Source organism: Aulonocara stuartgranti (genome assembly GCF_965226115.1).
Source record: "Aulonocara stuartgranti genome assembly, chromosome: 9".
Lineage (NCBI taxonomy): Eukaryota > Metazoa > Chordata > Actinopteri > Cichliformes > Cichlidae > Aulonocara > Aulonocara stuartgranti.
The window spans coordinates 9,324,758-9,339,331 of record NC_138960.1 but is presented as its reverse complement, the minus strand read 5'-3'; the positions used below and the strand labels follow the sequence as shown (position 1 = coordinate 9,339,331).

The 14,574-nt window shown below is 40.1% G+C and overlaps 1 long non-coding RNA gene across 1 annotated transcript; it reads left to right on the top strand.

The window, feature by feature from the left end:
* The first annotated feature begins 13,801 nt into the window (after positions 1-13,801).
* LOC309714848 lies at positions 13,802-14,232 on the top strand. The gene is made up of 2 exons (XR_014279053.1): positions 13,802-14,019; positions 14,099-14,232. It is a non-coding gene; the product is annotated as an uncharacterized lncRNA (long non-coding RNA).
* Positions 14,233-14,574: the final 342 nt, after the last annotated feature.

The following is a 14,574-nucleotide window of genomic DNA, read 5'->3' as shown; positions in this document are numbered from 1 at the left end:
TGGTCAGTGTTAGGTTACATCAAGTGTAGCAGAGATTAATTATACTGTTAGTGTCGTGTTAGCTGTGAAACATCTGCTGAAATCCACAAAAAGTAGCAGGTCAGCTGATCACAGCATGTACACTAACCTACAGAAGCTCACATTACAAATGATTGTGAGCTGTTAGTATTTTCCTCACGTTAAGCCACTACAACAGATCTTCGTGTTCCCCCACTTGCCGCATTTCACTTTAACCCCTGACTCTTCTCATTTTTCTGTTTAGGTGTGGAGGTAAAGTCGCCCTCTGCCATGTAGGCAACACAAAATCATTATTTTTAATTCTCTTTTACTGCATGTCTCCTAAATGAAAGGTTCAAGGTGAGCACATTCATTACAGTTAGAATTTAGACGTGAATAACATGTGTATTCTCATGTACTGATATTATTTTTGTTTTACATTAATATAGTAGACGGTCCAGTTACCTGTGCATAAAAATAGATGGAAGAATTGTCCTTCAAGGAGATACTCTTTACTTTCTTGCTTTGAGTACATTTAATAGTCTGTACTTTTTCACTTTTACTTACTAAGAAGTTGATTCAGTACTTCAATTTTGTATTTTTTGTATCCTTACTTCTGCTTAACTACAGTTGTCTGTACTTTTGCCACCTCTGTGTGTTACAAGCACAAACAATGGGCAAGTTCGAGTTTGATAAGGCCCTCGTTGTGATGCCTAGATAACTGTGTCAGGGCATCTCCAAAACTGCAGCTCTTGTGCGGTGTTCCTGGTCTGCAGCGGTTAGTATCTATCAAACGTGGTCCAAGGTGGGAACAGTGATGAAGCAGTGACAGGATCGAGGCTCACTGATGCACGTGGGGGAGTAAAGGCTGCTGTGTGGTTCAATCCAACAAACAAGTTCCTGTTAATAACAAGTCAACATAGTGACGGACAATAACAACTTAATCCTGGTTCTGATAGAAAGTTGTCAGAATCAGAGTTACCCATTGTTTGTTTGGTTTTTTGGGGGCCGTGTGTGTGCATCACTTACCTGGGAGTCACCTGGCACCAGGATACACTATGAGAAGAAGGCAAGCAAGCATGGTCAGAGTGATGCTTTGGACAATGTTCTACTGGGAAACATTCATGTGGATGTTACTTTGACACGTACCACCTATGTAAGCGTTTTTGCTGATCATGTACACCCTTTTTTGGGAACAGTATCAGCTCATGTCTGCGGTCTCTTTTAGAAGGATAATGCACCTGCCTTAAAGCAAAAAAGGCTCATGAATGGTTTGAGGAGCACAACAATAAGTCTGAGGTGTTGACTTGGCCTCCAAATTCCCCAGATATCAATCCAATCAAGCATCTGTGGGATGTGCTGGACAAACACGTCCAATCCATGGAGGCCCCACCTCACAACTTACAAGATTTAAAGGATCTGTTGCTAACATCTTGGTGCAGATACCCCAGCACACCTTCAGGGGTCTAGTGGAGTCCATGCCTCAGTGTATCAGGTCTGCAAAAGTGGGAGCAACACAACATTAGGCAGGTGATCACAATGTTATTCCTGATCGGTGTAAACCTTTGGTTCTATCCGTACCTTTGGTTCTTGGAGAAGAAGCTGGAATGGTGGCAGCTCAGGTGGTTCTCTGTATATTGTGACAATTTTTCACTGTATTAACTGCAGACCGAACTGCACAGGCTGGATTTCTGCCCATTTTTGCAGTCCAACAGTTTGACAGTTATTTTACTCCTCACAACAAACACAACACACAACAGCTGGCAAGCTTGAAGGAAAACATGAATCTGCTCCACTGAGCTCTGTGGACGCGTTTTCTTCTGCTCCTTCAGTCTCTTTAAATACTAACTGGTCACTTGGACTGAGGGTGTCTGTTTGTTTGATGATCTTATCACCAAGGTACACCAGAAACAGAATTTGCATTGGAAATCTATTAAGTGGTGACTTTTTAACAGAGGAAGTCCGTATCACAAAATACTTTATTTAGAATTAGGCTGCTCAATCTGACTTTGTGTTTATATTGCGGTAACATTAAGGTTGTTTTGCACAGTATTTTATATAATCCTCACATAAAGCTGAAGTCTAATTTGCTGTTTTCCTTTGAGTGATGCTGATTTTACTGTCAGCACTTATTGTCGAACCTTGTCTTTGTACGGCACACAAATAACTGCAGGAGTATTTTTGCTGCAGGATTTTCATTAAGCTCCAGGTGGTGACGGTCAGGGGGTTTAGCTCGTGGGTTAGTATTTTTAACACACCGTGTCAATCACATGTCAGAATTTGGACTTTAGGAAATGTTTTATCAAGAATGGTTGAAATAAAACTCAAGAAAGAAACTAAAACAATGTAAATCTTGCATGAGTGTCATGATGCAACAGGTGCAACAGCCCCTCACAGATTTAAATTAACTAACAGCATGATTCTTTTAATCAATAACAAGCACTCCAGTGTGTTTTCACTGCAATAGCCATTATTGTTACCTGGAGATACAGCTGCAAAATGCCGTTTTTGTGACCAAATTAAATCAACTTGTGAGTAAAAAAGATAATTAAAAAAAACTCCAGGCTGCTGATAGTTTCAGCTTTCTTACATTATCTTTGTTGGTGTTTTAAGAACTCAAAATGACCAATATGAGTGTTTAGTTAAAGGTCTTGTTGGTACAGGCCAATATGCTATCTTATCTTTGCAGCACTTCAAGGTCCTGAATTGAGCTTTAGGATTACTGTTAATTGGATGAAGCCAGGCTAGCTGTTTCCTAATGCTAATCCTTCTTGGTTCAAGCTTATTGAGAACTGTATCAATCTTTTCCTCTAACTCTGTCAAGACACCAAACAATTGTCTATCCAAAAAATACGCTTAGATTTGATGTATACTTACACAAGCAGGCAACGATACCCAAAAAGCTCTGTGTACAGAGCCAGTAGTAACACGTGTCATCCCTGATTTATGTAGCTACGCTTCTTCTGCTTGTTTAAAGACTCTTGACTCACTATTGTACTCACAGCATTTGCAGGTAGCAGTCAGGTCTTCTGCTTCCCTGTTTGACATTAAACACAAACTTGATGTCACTCATTTGAATGTCCCAGAATCTAATCTGTGCAGCTAGTCATGGAAATACCTTTTTTTAAACCCATCTTGGATGCAGTTTCACTTTATCTGGGTGTTTTACAGCTCTCACTGCTCCTAAACGTCACCATTAGTCAGAGACAAAACATGTTGGCAAAGAGACCAGACTTTAACTTATTGCTTTAATCTGTCTGTTGATGGAGGGATGGAGCAATGATGGGTTGGTTCAGGCTCTAAGGACAAAAAGGGAGTCGAAAGAATGGGAGGATACAAACGGTAGAACAGTTGCCAACCTTAACACCATTAGCTGATTAAATGAAATAAATGGAGAGATGATTTTTAGGATGCGAGAGGGGGGGAGAGTCCCACTGTATGTTTGCATGTTATAATCAGGTGTTGATTACAGACTTAGCTACTGATTGAGAGACTTCAATCAGCAGACTAAATACATCACCATACGCAGTCAGGTGAGGGATCTTTCAATCATCATTTAATCATTAATTAATGGTGATGAGAAAAAGATGCGACTCCACAAAATCCTCTTTTAGTTACCGGGTGAAAACAAAAGGACTGTGAACTTTTAACAAGGTTAAAATACATACAGCCAGGGTTTGGGATTTGTTATTCAGCAGCCTTCATTTTTCTGTTTAAGGTGTGTATTTTTGAGTACATACGCAAGCTCCTAAATCAAACATGGCCAAATTGGTGAAGGAGGGGGAACGTATTTGTTTAACAGTGTAAATTCACTTTGAATAGAACTGGGATCATGAAGAATCCCGAGGCCACAGAATGAACTGCTTTGTAGGAAAGTGAGTACATCTCTTACCTCAGATATTTCCTTATGTACCATCCTGTCCTTTCTAAGCTTGTATCACAGCTTAGAAAGGACGGGGTGTTGTCTCTGAGGACAAGTAGCCCATTGTAACTGGGCTCCTGCACAGTGGAAGGAATTCATAATCAAAGTCTTAAATCTTTCAATCTCACTGGCCCGGGGGTCACAGGAGCGTCACCTCACAGGCCTCATACAGGTCTACACACCGCCATGTCACATGATTTCACCTTTAATAGCGTATCATGTTTATGTTTAGTGGTAATCAGTTAAGTATACAGTTGGTTCAAGCAGGCAACAGTCCCATCAGATCAGCTGATCTCAGGCAGTGGCTCAGCTCTACACCATTCATTTGACTGTCTCACATAAACTGTTTAAGCCGTTTGAGCCTGCCTGCTGTTGCTGTGCAACTCCAAGCCACTTTGCAACCCGCCTCCTTTTGTCTTGAATTTGATTTCATCAGTGTTGTGTTTGTTGGGATTGGTAGGTGCTCTGTTTTGTGCTGGTCCCACCTTACACAACCCAAGAGTCCGGTCCTGGGACACCGCCGCCGTGTCAAACATAAATTAGTGCAGATGAAAACATCAGTCTGCTTTTGAATATGATTGTCCTCATCGTCCGGTCAAAATTTTATTGGATAAGTAATTTACTTCTGCATACTTATTTATTTAATTTTGTTTAAAGAACTTATGTTGGTTAGGTGGGCTGCTGGGGCACTTCTGGAAGTCCATGTCACTGTCCAATCCGTACAGAAAGAGCCAATTGTTTTATGAATGTTCAGAAAATGTGGCTAGTTCCTTTAGTTTTTTAATCAAAATGATGTATTTAATCCTAAAAAAATATAATTTTCAGATGTGGGTATAAAAGCAAGAAGGGTTCAGGGAATTCAGTAAATCTGAGTTTTAAACAAGTTTTTTTTTTTTAAAGATTTCTAGATTATTTGTGTTTTCTTGTTTTTAATACATTTTTTAAGCAGTGGTTATTATAACAATACTAAGAAATGTTTATATTTATATAATGTTTATATATTCAAACCCTAACAAGCAATGGAAATATCCTAATTCTATCAGCATAATATCCAGACTGCTTTGAGAGGATGAGAGGCAACTGTAACTCAGATAATCATGTGTTGTGAAAAGAAACCGTGTGGTCCAATCATCTCAATATGAGCCAGCAGTGTTTCCAGCAGCTCGTTAAATCTGTGCCATGAAGAATTAAGGCACTTCTGAAGCCAAAGGCGGGTCCAGCCTAGTACTTGCAGGTGTACTTATTAAAGTGTCTGATGAATGCATGTTTTTATCATGAAAGTTATGGAATTAGATTCAACTGTGAAGCTCAAACTTAAATTGAACCTACCATTTTTCAAATTTGATTGGTACTTGCTGCACTTGAAGCCTAACTGTTGTAAAGATAAAATGCACAAACTTATTTAATGTGGAAATCATGATACAGATTAAAAAAACAACACATGAAGATAATAAATTGGTTAAGGACTTTACACACCTGTAAATTATAAGAGTTTCCTGCAGCAGTAAACTTTTTTCGGGTTTTGCCAACAACAGAACTCTTGCACTGATGAAATTTATTCATATAATAACGCCCTGGAAAGTCTGAAGTGTAAAATAATAGCCAGAAAATTTTAATCTTTTGAAACAAAGAGTTTATTGAACCTTGTGAAAAATTAAAGAAAGGAAATTACATTTGTACAATTTTGCTACATGTATTTCAAAGAACAGCACTGATAGCACAGCTGATTTCACATTTACTCACTAACCCTGTAATCAAGCCCAGATGCTTTGAGGTTACTGTATCATATTTTTGAGAAACAATTGAAAACGTCTGCCATCTGAAGTGCTGAGAACCAAGCAAACACAAAAGCTCCTCTTTAATCTTAGGCTGCAGCACCACCAAAGAGTAACATAAGCTGTGAAAGAAGCATATTTTCTATATGTGCACACGTTTGATACAATCAACCACACAAACACAAGAGGCACACTGTGGAGCTGACAAATGGTCCATATGCTTTCTGGGTCAGTGCGAAACACCGAGGCATATGCTTGTGAATACTCTTGTTGGATTGCATTTGAGAAATTAGATTTTGTTAAACAACATTATACAGCTGGAAAATTCCACTACAGCAGAACTTCAAACATGAAATCTAGTCTTAAATGATACCAGTAACCAGCTGTGTAAATATGATTTTCAAAAAGGCACTAATTGATACAGGAGTGTCTGCGGTTACAGTGAGAGGTGCACGACAATAGCATGCTTGTTTGGTTCGTGGATATGAGCGGTGAAATGCGTGCGGTTGGGTGACAGTGACATGTTGCAGGGAAGCAGACAGGAACACCAGGTGCTGACAACCAGAGAACTGTGATTGTTCCAGAAGCTTCTCCAACAAGAAGTCACGGCAGATGCTAGTGATGACAGAGCGCTCCTGGAGCGCAGTGACAGACTTCAGTGCACGTCAAGACCCAGCTGCAGCACACTGCACTCGACATTGTGTCTGCAAGCTGTGCTGCTCCGCGCCACGCAAGCATAAATCTGTGCTGATCGACCCGGCTCGGTCCTCAGGGAGAACTTTTTTTGTACTTTAAGATCTCTTACAGAAATGTTTCAGCATATAGGCAATGCTCTTATTTTAAATGTTAGTCTTTTTTTTTTATCATGTAGGCAAAACCCTTTATTTCTATCCATTCCTTCTCTATGACCATGCAAGCATGCAACTGTCTAATGTTAAACTTTGTACACAGATCACTTTCCGTAGGCCATAAACATTCAAGTCATACAAATATAAGGAATATAGTTCAGCTGCATTCATTTTTAATTAGTTTGTTCTCTGTGTTGGGTATTTTTATATAATATTTTTAAGCGTGTTGTATTTAAGAAGGATAAGTTACATGAACTTAACATATTGTTGTGCGCCAAACTTATGACAGAAACACATAATTTTAAGAAAAACCACACAACACCACAGGTTAGTAAATATTATTGATTCGATTCAGTTCAGTTTTATTTCTAAAGTGTGAAATCACAACTCAAGCAAAGTCTGTCCAGCACAACACAACAGAGACGGAAACTTAATGTCAGCTTTTGCCTCTTTTTCAATGTCACATTGACATGGTTTGTTTGAATTGTAAGAAAAATAACCACACTGTACTTAAGATACTAAGACTGCAGTTCTCGATAAAGCAGATTTGATGTCGTCGTTCCAGTTTGGTCTATTTCTTGAAACAAGATGATTCATCTTTTACAAATAACACAGGAGCTTAAAAACAAATGCATGAAAACTAGAAAATGTTTGTTTTGTGTGAGATATGACTCAAAACGATATGTTTTCAAGACTTTTTCACTTCCTACACCGCACTGAAATGTTACTGTGTAGCTGATTGTGTCCCTTTTTCAATAGTGATGATATTTTGACTAGAATTTAGAAAAATATGATTTATTTAGGCAAAATTTTGAGGTTTTGCATCTACATTAATAGAGAGAAAATCTCAACAACTCATCAGACAACTCTCTATGTGCAGCATTTGGTGAGAGTGGGAAGGAAAAACATCCTTTTAACAAGAAGAAACTTCTGGCAGAATTAGGCTCAGGGAGGGGCGGCCATGTTTCGACTGTATGTTGTTCATCTCACATATAAACATACCCTCAAGAACCAAAGTCTAAACACAACATGACTGAAATAATGATCACAGTCTTGAGTCAAATACGTGTGATAAAAAGTAAAAAGGCAAAAGTATTATATTTCGTATGGATAGCTCAAGTTTCAGAAACTAGTATAAGTTAATCAAATCCACAAATTTAAATAAAGTAATTATATTGTTTGCATATGCAGAGCAATTTCATGTTAGAGACCAAACCAACCTCTGAGAATCAGTGCCATCTATTACCTTTTCAGCAGGGATGTACTACTCTCTAGTGGCTGCCTAGCATCATTGCAGCCATGCAGAAGCATGTAGGCACTCGAACAGTCACAGCTGCTGTGCTTTTTTGTATACTTTCCCTTCATTTGTCAAATCTCTCAAGCTTTAATGCCAAAACTATATTTTCAAATATTTCTTTGAGCTCTACAGACAAGTGTGTCCAGCTCTAATTTCAGTTTTTCTTGCCAGTACAATGGAAATATTGAGATTTTCTTAAAATAGAGGCAAACACAGAATGAGCTTTCTGCGTATTTTGCTTCAGCTGGATTCGAAGGAAACGACCTCACACTCGGCACCAGGCTGCTCTGTCCATTATGTGTCCTAATAGCTTGCTCAATGGTGCAGTCCATTATGTGGGTTGACTGGTCAACCAAGACACACGCCATTAGCCCGAGCAAATGTTGCCTTGCAATGCTACACAAACCATACCTTATTTGTATCACATTAGCTCTTTGATGTGGCATGGCGCATTATATCAACAGCTGCAATTTATCAAACAATTTTGGCACTGGATTTGCCTCACTAGCGGCAGCAGCAACTGTAGCCGCTACACCACCACCAGCAGCCATCTTCAATTCTTTCCCCTCTTTCCTCTATGAGAAGCTGCTGCAGCAAATAAATTAAACATGTGTCATTGAGCATGCTAAATGGCTTGCAACACATAATCATCTAAATAATTATGAGGCTGCCATTAAAGTGAGCTAGATGGATGACACATGAGGCGTTATGGAAAAACTGGAGGTAATGGTGCAAGATTTGATACGGCAGAAAGAGGAGATGGTGGGAGGATTTGGGGGAAAAAGAAGAAAGGAAATGCAGTTTTCTGTGTGATTCCTTCAGTCGCTCTTTTTCTTCTTGCCCTTAAAAATCCCAGACTCGGAGCTCTGAGGGACAATGGGGTGATTAGCCCAATCAGAAAAAGCAGTGAGGGATTGTGGGTAGGCGCCGCTCACAGTCGTCTTTTTGTCCTCCCACATTTCATTAATCAGCAACCTGAGGCCCCCCGAAATCAGTTCAGCAGATTGGCAGCTCACTCATTTGTTCCCATGTGGCAATTAGAAAGGGAAAGAAATCAGTTCACCACCTTTACGCTATTACCTAACATTATAAACCATCTCTTTGTATTCTTTTTGTTACTTTCACGTCTTCTTCTTTTTTTATCCTGCTGCAAATGTGTGCTGATGCCAAACGTGACCTCTATTAACCCCAGATCAGGTATTTTTTTAATACATGTGGTGGTAACAATATTGTCAATTGATTTCTTTTTAGAAGAAGAAATAATCAGCATGGTTAAGTACTGCTCGTATACTGTATGTTACTCTGCGTTGGAAAATCAGCTGTGAAATAGGCTGCCATTAGGCATCTCAATACAATATCTTAATGAGTCTCATGCATCAGCCTAAATGATGCATCACGTCACCAGACAAGGACGACAAGCACAATCATATTCCCCTCTTAGAGGATATCGTTCATGGCTCTCTACTTTCAACAGACCATTAGCTCACAATGTCTGTCCGGTGTGCTTTACATGATCCTGTTTTAAAGTAGAAACAAGCCTTTCAAACGAAGAAGAGAAGAAACACAAACAGCATCCGTGTTGCATGTGTCTGTTAAAGGCATCCTTGCCACATCATAAAAGCAGGAAGTGCATGACTGCTTTATATAGGGATGCAATAAGCTGAATTCATTAGTGGCAGAACTGTTTTAACACTTTCAATTTCAACCCGTATTATGTCATTTCCTGATGTACTGCATACCGTAAAAGCTTTGGTGTCGACCAAGCACAAATTAGAACCAAATCAACCAGATTAGTTTTGCATATTACTATTACTACTACTGTAACTATTACTATTACTATGTAAATAATGTAAATAAAGCAAGAAAACAATTCTGGGAACTTGGACAGTCACTAGCTTCTCTCCCCAGACGAATGTCTAAGGAGGGACCTAACCATGACTTTTTAGTGCCAATGACAGGATCCAATAATATTTAAATAAGAAAAAAAGTCCAGCAAATGGTTTAAACCAGCGGTCCCCAACCCCCGGGCCACGGACCGGCACCAGTCCGTGAGCTGTTTGGCACCGGGCCACGAGAGTTGAGGCTCGGGTTTGAAATTTATGATTTTCAGGGTTTTTATCGTTAACTCGGTTTTCCTGGGTCTTTTCCTGTGTTGTAGTCGTGTGTCTTATTTTGAAAGAAATATTTATGCGTTACCATAGCAACCAGAGAGCATTAAGGGGCCGAGAGGAGGACGTTACTCTTAATGTTGTTGGAACATTTCAGGAGGACGCTGCTAATAAAGTTACACAATTACACAGTGAATGTGTGTTTATTATTATATTTACAAAACACCACAGTTTCTGTCTTGGTCCTATCGTTTTATTTTGTTGTATTTATCCGCGACACCTTAAAGGCCGGTCCGTGAAAATATTGTCTGACATTAAACCGGTCTGTGGTGCAAAAAAGGTTGGGGACTGCTAATTAAAACGGTTTAATGAAGTGAATTTTGCAGTGAAACTAATCGTATATTTTTAAATTTTTTAAATAAAAAAACAACAATGAACTCTTTCCATGGAGGCAGTGCAGTTTTGGAGACTGCAATTCGCCTCTTGGGATGGAAATAGATTGAGCTCTGTCTCTTTGGGTCACAACATCTGCTAAAACCTCATTCCAACAAAAAGGACCAATCTGAATGACAACCTGCAGCCAATATACAAACAATCAATGCGAGCCTATATTGCACAAACCTGTTCTAAATTGGCACTGGATTTCCCTGGGGATCCGTGTGGCAATAAGGGATGAGGTTTGTGGTGTAAAATTACAAGGAGGAAATGTAATTTGACAGAGAGTGAGTTTCTGTGTGAGGGACAGACGACTGCTGAGTAGGTGTAGTGGTGTCATGAGTGACTGCTGCTGGGGGGGATTACCGGATAGTCCCGTTAAATTGTATATTATTGCACATTTTAATTGGTCCAGACTGGAAACATCTCAGACACCAGTAGACATTTCACAGTGATTTGTCAAAGTGATATTCATGGTCTCCTGAAGATGACACCACGTACTGTCTGTAATGTTTATGGTAGCTTTATGCTAATAAAGAGAAACAGAATATCATCCAAAAATTCTGAAAAAAGTTATAAATATATATTATAAATGTAAATATAGAAGTTACAAGACTGCAAGAGGCTTGGTGAGAAGGCGACAACTGCTGGTGCGATTATTCAGAAATGAAAGAAATGAGCATCAGTCGCCTCCTGGGGTGAGGATGAGCTTAGGAAAGCTAGTGGATCAGCCCAAAACTACATGGGAGGAGCCTGGGATCATGGTAACGCTATGTCATAACAAATTCCTCTGCTCAATAAGGCACATGTACAGGCCTGCCTTAAGTTTTCCAGTGAACTTTAAAATGATTCAGAGAAAGTGCTGTGATCAGAGGAAACTAAAGTTGAGCTTTGCGCCAGTAACTCGACCCACCGTGTTTGGAAGAAGAGGAATTCTGAGTATGACCAAAGAACACATTCCACATAGTCAAGCATGTGGGTGGAAACATTATGCTTTAAGGCTTTAAGGGTACACTGTGTGCTTGCGTGTGTGTAACAGTCTACAGCCACTCTACAGCAACTGCTTTTTGTACCATGTAGCATGGTTGCCAATCTAAAGTGGCCACTTGCAGCTTTTTGTATGGTGGGCATTTTCCAGCTGTGTGTGTCTGCCTGGTTTTCAGCGATTTAGAAATTCTTCAGTTATACGAGCTATAATCTGATCAGCAAGAAGAAATGTGGAGGATCAGCATTAGTTGTGACTGAAAAGTGCTGTCTTCTTGAACCTGTTAGTGCAAGGGAACCCTTCTGTGGCCTGAATACTGTAGTGCTAGCTGATGAAAAGCATCCATATTACTCAGTGAGGCAGCGTGTCACTGAATCTGTCTGAATCAACACACTGTAAAATTCCTCTATCAGCTGATGCAGAGGTCAATAAAATGACTGGGCTGAGCTGAATGGATGTGGATAATTAATGGTTCCAGAGCTGAACACTTTCTCTAACATCTGTTTGAACTCTACCAACACAAGGACAGGTGCAAAATACATTTGACCTCAAAACACAATACCTTTATTTACGTTACATGTAATCTCACTATTGTATCGAATTAGATTATAGACTGAGTTCTTGACTTGTTATCTTATCTTATCATTCTGAGCATAACATGTTACCATCAAATTCAATTGGGCCAAGATCATTAGCGTGTCATGTTTCAGACAATTTCTTGTCTATGAATTTAGTTTTTAAACATCTCTGTGTTCCACACCCAAATAAATAGCGCATTTTTACATTTCTGTGTTATGTTTATTAATATGTAAAAATAAAAATGTCTTTTGGCTCTCTCTCCCCGTGCCCATGCAGGAAATAAATAAGTCAATCAAGAGTAAATCTGTGGTTAACCACAACTTCCTCTTTGGTGTCGTAACCCCCCGGTGTCTGGTTGCTGCTCTTGGAAGTAGAAAATGAACTGGTAATACAAGAATCACTTTTTTTCAGCACAGAATACACAGAAGTGTAATGGCTGCTACGCAACAATGATAAGAAAACACAAGAAACTACAAATAGATGTAAAATTCTACATTTTAAAAAGAAAAATGAAAAATCCAACTTCTTTCAATTCTTTCATTTCTCTTGCTTTTCTACAAGTCCCGTCTCCCAACACTTGCAGTGACGTTTTAAAAGCAGTCTTTTCCTACAGTCTGAGGAGTTTTACCTGCAGGCTGCCTCTGACAAACCAGACATGGACACATTTACGTCTCTTCGGCTCAGTTTACTCAACCATTCTCTTTCCATTCACTATCAATTCGCTTACATGCTTCTGGGATGAAGCTAACAGACTTTAATGGACAGCCCCGGTTTTCCTGTGGGAGTGAGTAACTTAAGTCCGCACATGTACGGTGAGAAAACAACACCGATGGCAGCTTGCCTGCCAGCAGGCCTTTCTTTAGGCTGCTCACATGCACGACTGATAATGCTGGTGTTTCTCACGCTTTTCCAAGAGATTAGCGTAATTGAAATCTTGGAAATTCTACATGTCACTTAACGCCCTAATGGATACTTACAGTAGGCTGTACTCATGTTACCTTGCACACAATATGATGTGCTGGAGAAATGAAAACGACAACATTTGTTGTGTGTAAGAGTTGCTCTTATTTGTTACACAAATTAAGCTCTTTGTCGTCGTCTGCTTCATGCTACAGCTGAGGCCTGACGATAAACCAATACTGTAGCAGATGACATAATTTGACGGATACAGAGCTTTCGTTGTTATGTGAAGCAAAAAGCTGACGGCAAAGAATGATGAGTTCAGATAAAGGATCCACATCGGGCCTCCAGCTGGCAGTCAAAACAGTATACACCAAAGTCGCCTCGACAGCACGTGGAGTGAGACCATATGATGGTTGTAAGTGCCTGAGGGCAGAGAGGCTTGGTAATGTAAAGGAAGCCATTCTCTCCACTTGAAGGTTTAAAAAAAGGAAGATAAATGAGAAAAGTGAGAGCTTGTTATTTGTGTTTTTTCACTGGGATACTTTTACTGTAACATGTACAGATGGTATTTTTAGCACAAATAAACTGTGTTTGGCAATTATGCCATGATGAGACCCAACAGAATGACTACTCAGATGCATAATTGATGCCTAGAGACTTTCTTTATACTTTAAGTCACTGATCTGCAGTTCCACGGGAGCACCCTTTTGGTTTTCAGCTCACTTGTAAATAAAACTGACAGTTCCAAAATGTGCTGTTCCTTGAATGGCCAATTAGACTGTTGCCAGTCATCACACACGACTGTGTTTAGTCTCAGAGTTATGCATGATTTTGGGCACATCAGCTATAAATGGTTAGTTTGTGCTGATTTTGATTTATTTTAGTGTTAATGAGTTATGTAATGCTCCCCAAGGATCTTGGAAGTGAGCCCTTCCTTTCATGATGTTGTCATGGTCCCCGTGCCTGCTCGGCTGGCCCTGTGTGGCTACATGTTATGTTTTGTCTTTTCTCTCTCTCCTCTCTCTCTGCTCGCTGCCTGGGCGGAGCTCATTGTGAGCTCCCGGCCTCCACCACCTGTAGGCAATCACCTGTGGCTCCTCACCTTGTTTGCTCCCGCTACTTAAGGCAGTGACTGAGAGCACCTCGCCGCTGGACTATTGAATAACGCTCGTCAGTGCTACTTTAGCCTCAGCCAGTTTTGAGCTCTGTCCGTGAAAGTTCCGTGCTAACCCTTGTTCTCTGTATGCAGATTTCTCGTGTTTGGTTTGGAGACTCTGGACGCTTTTCCCGACCCCGCTCTGCACCCCTGGGAACCCTGGCCCCCTTCTCCTTCACCTGTATATAGTGCACCTGGAGTGTGTAAATAAACCTGTTTTTCTGAGATTTCAGTCTGTGCCGAGTCCTCCCTGCTCCTCCGTGACAGATGTAGCATGAAAGGAGGGGCTGAAATGGAGGTGGGTTGCTAAGTGGCTTGCAGATGTGCAGCAGCTTAAATAGAGTGCTTTACATGAAATTTGCAAATTGGATGTGTAGATGGGTATCAGCTAATGTACACTGGCACTGAGATGAGCTGATCAGGAGAGATTGCATCTGAGTTTGGCTTTGTGGCCTGTCTGAACTAACACTATGCTGGATTTGTTTGAATATACCTGCAGATGCAATTTAAGTTTAACCTCCTAGGACCTGGTGTCCACATATGTGGACATCACATTTTGGGTTATTTAG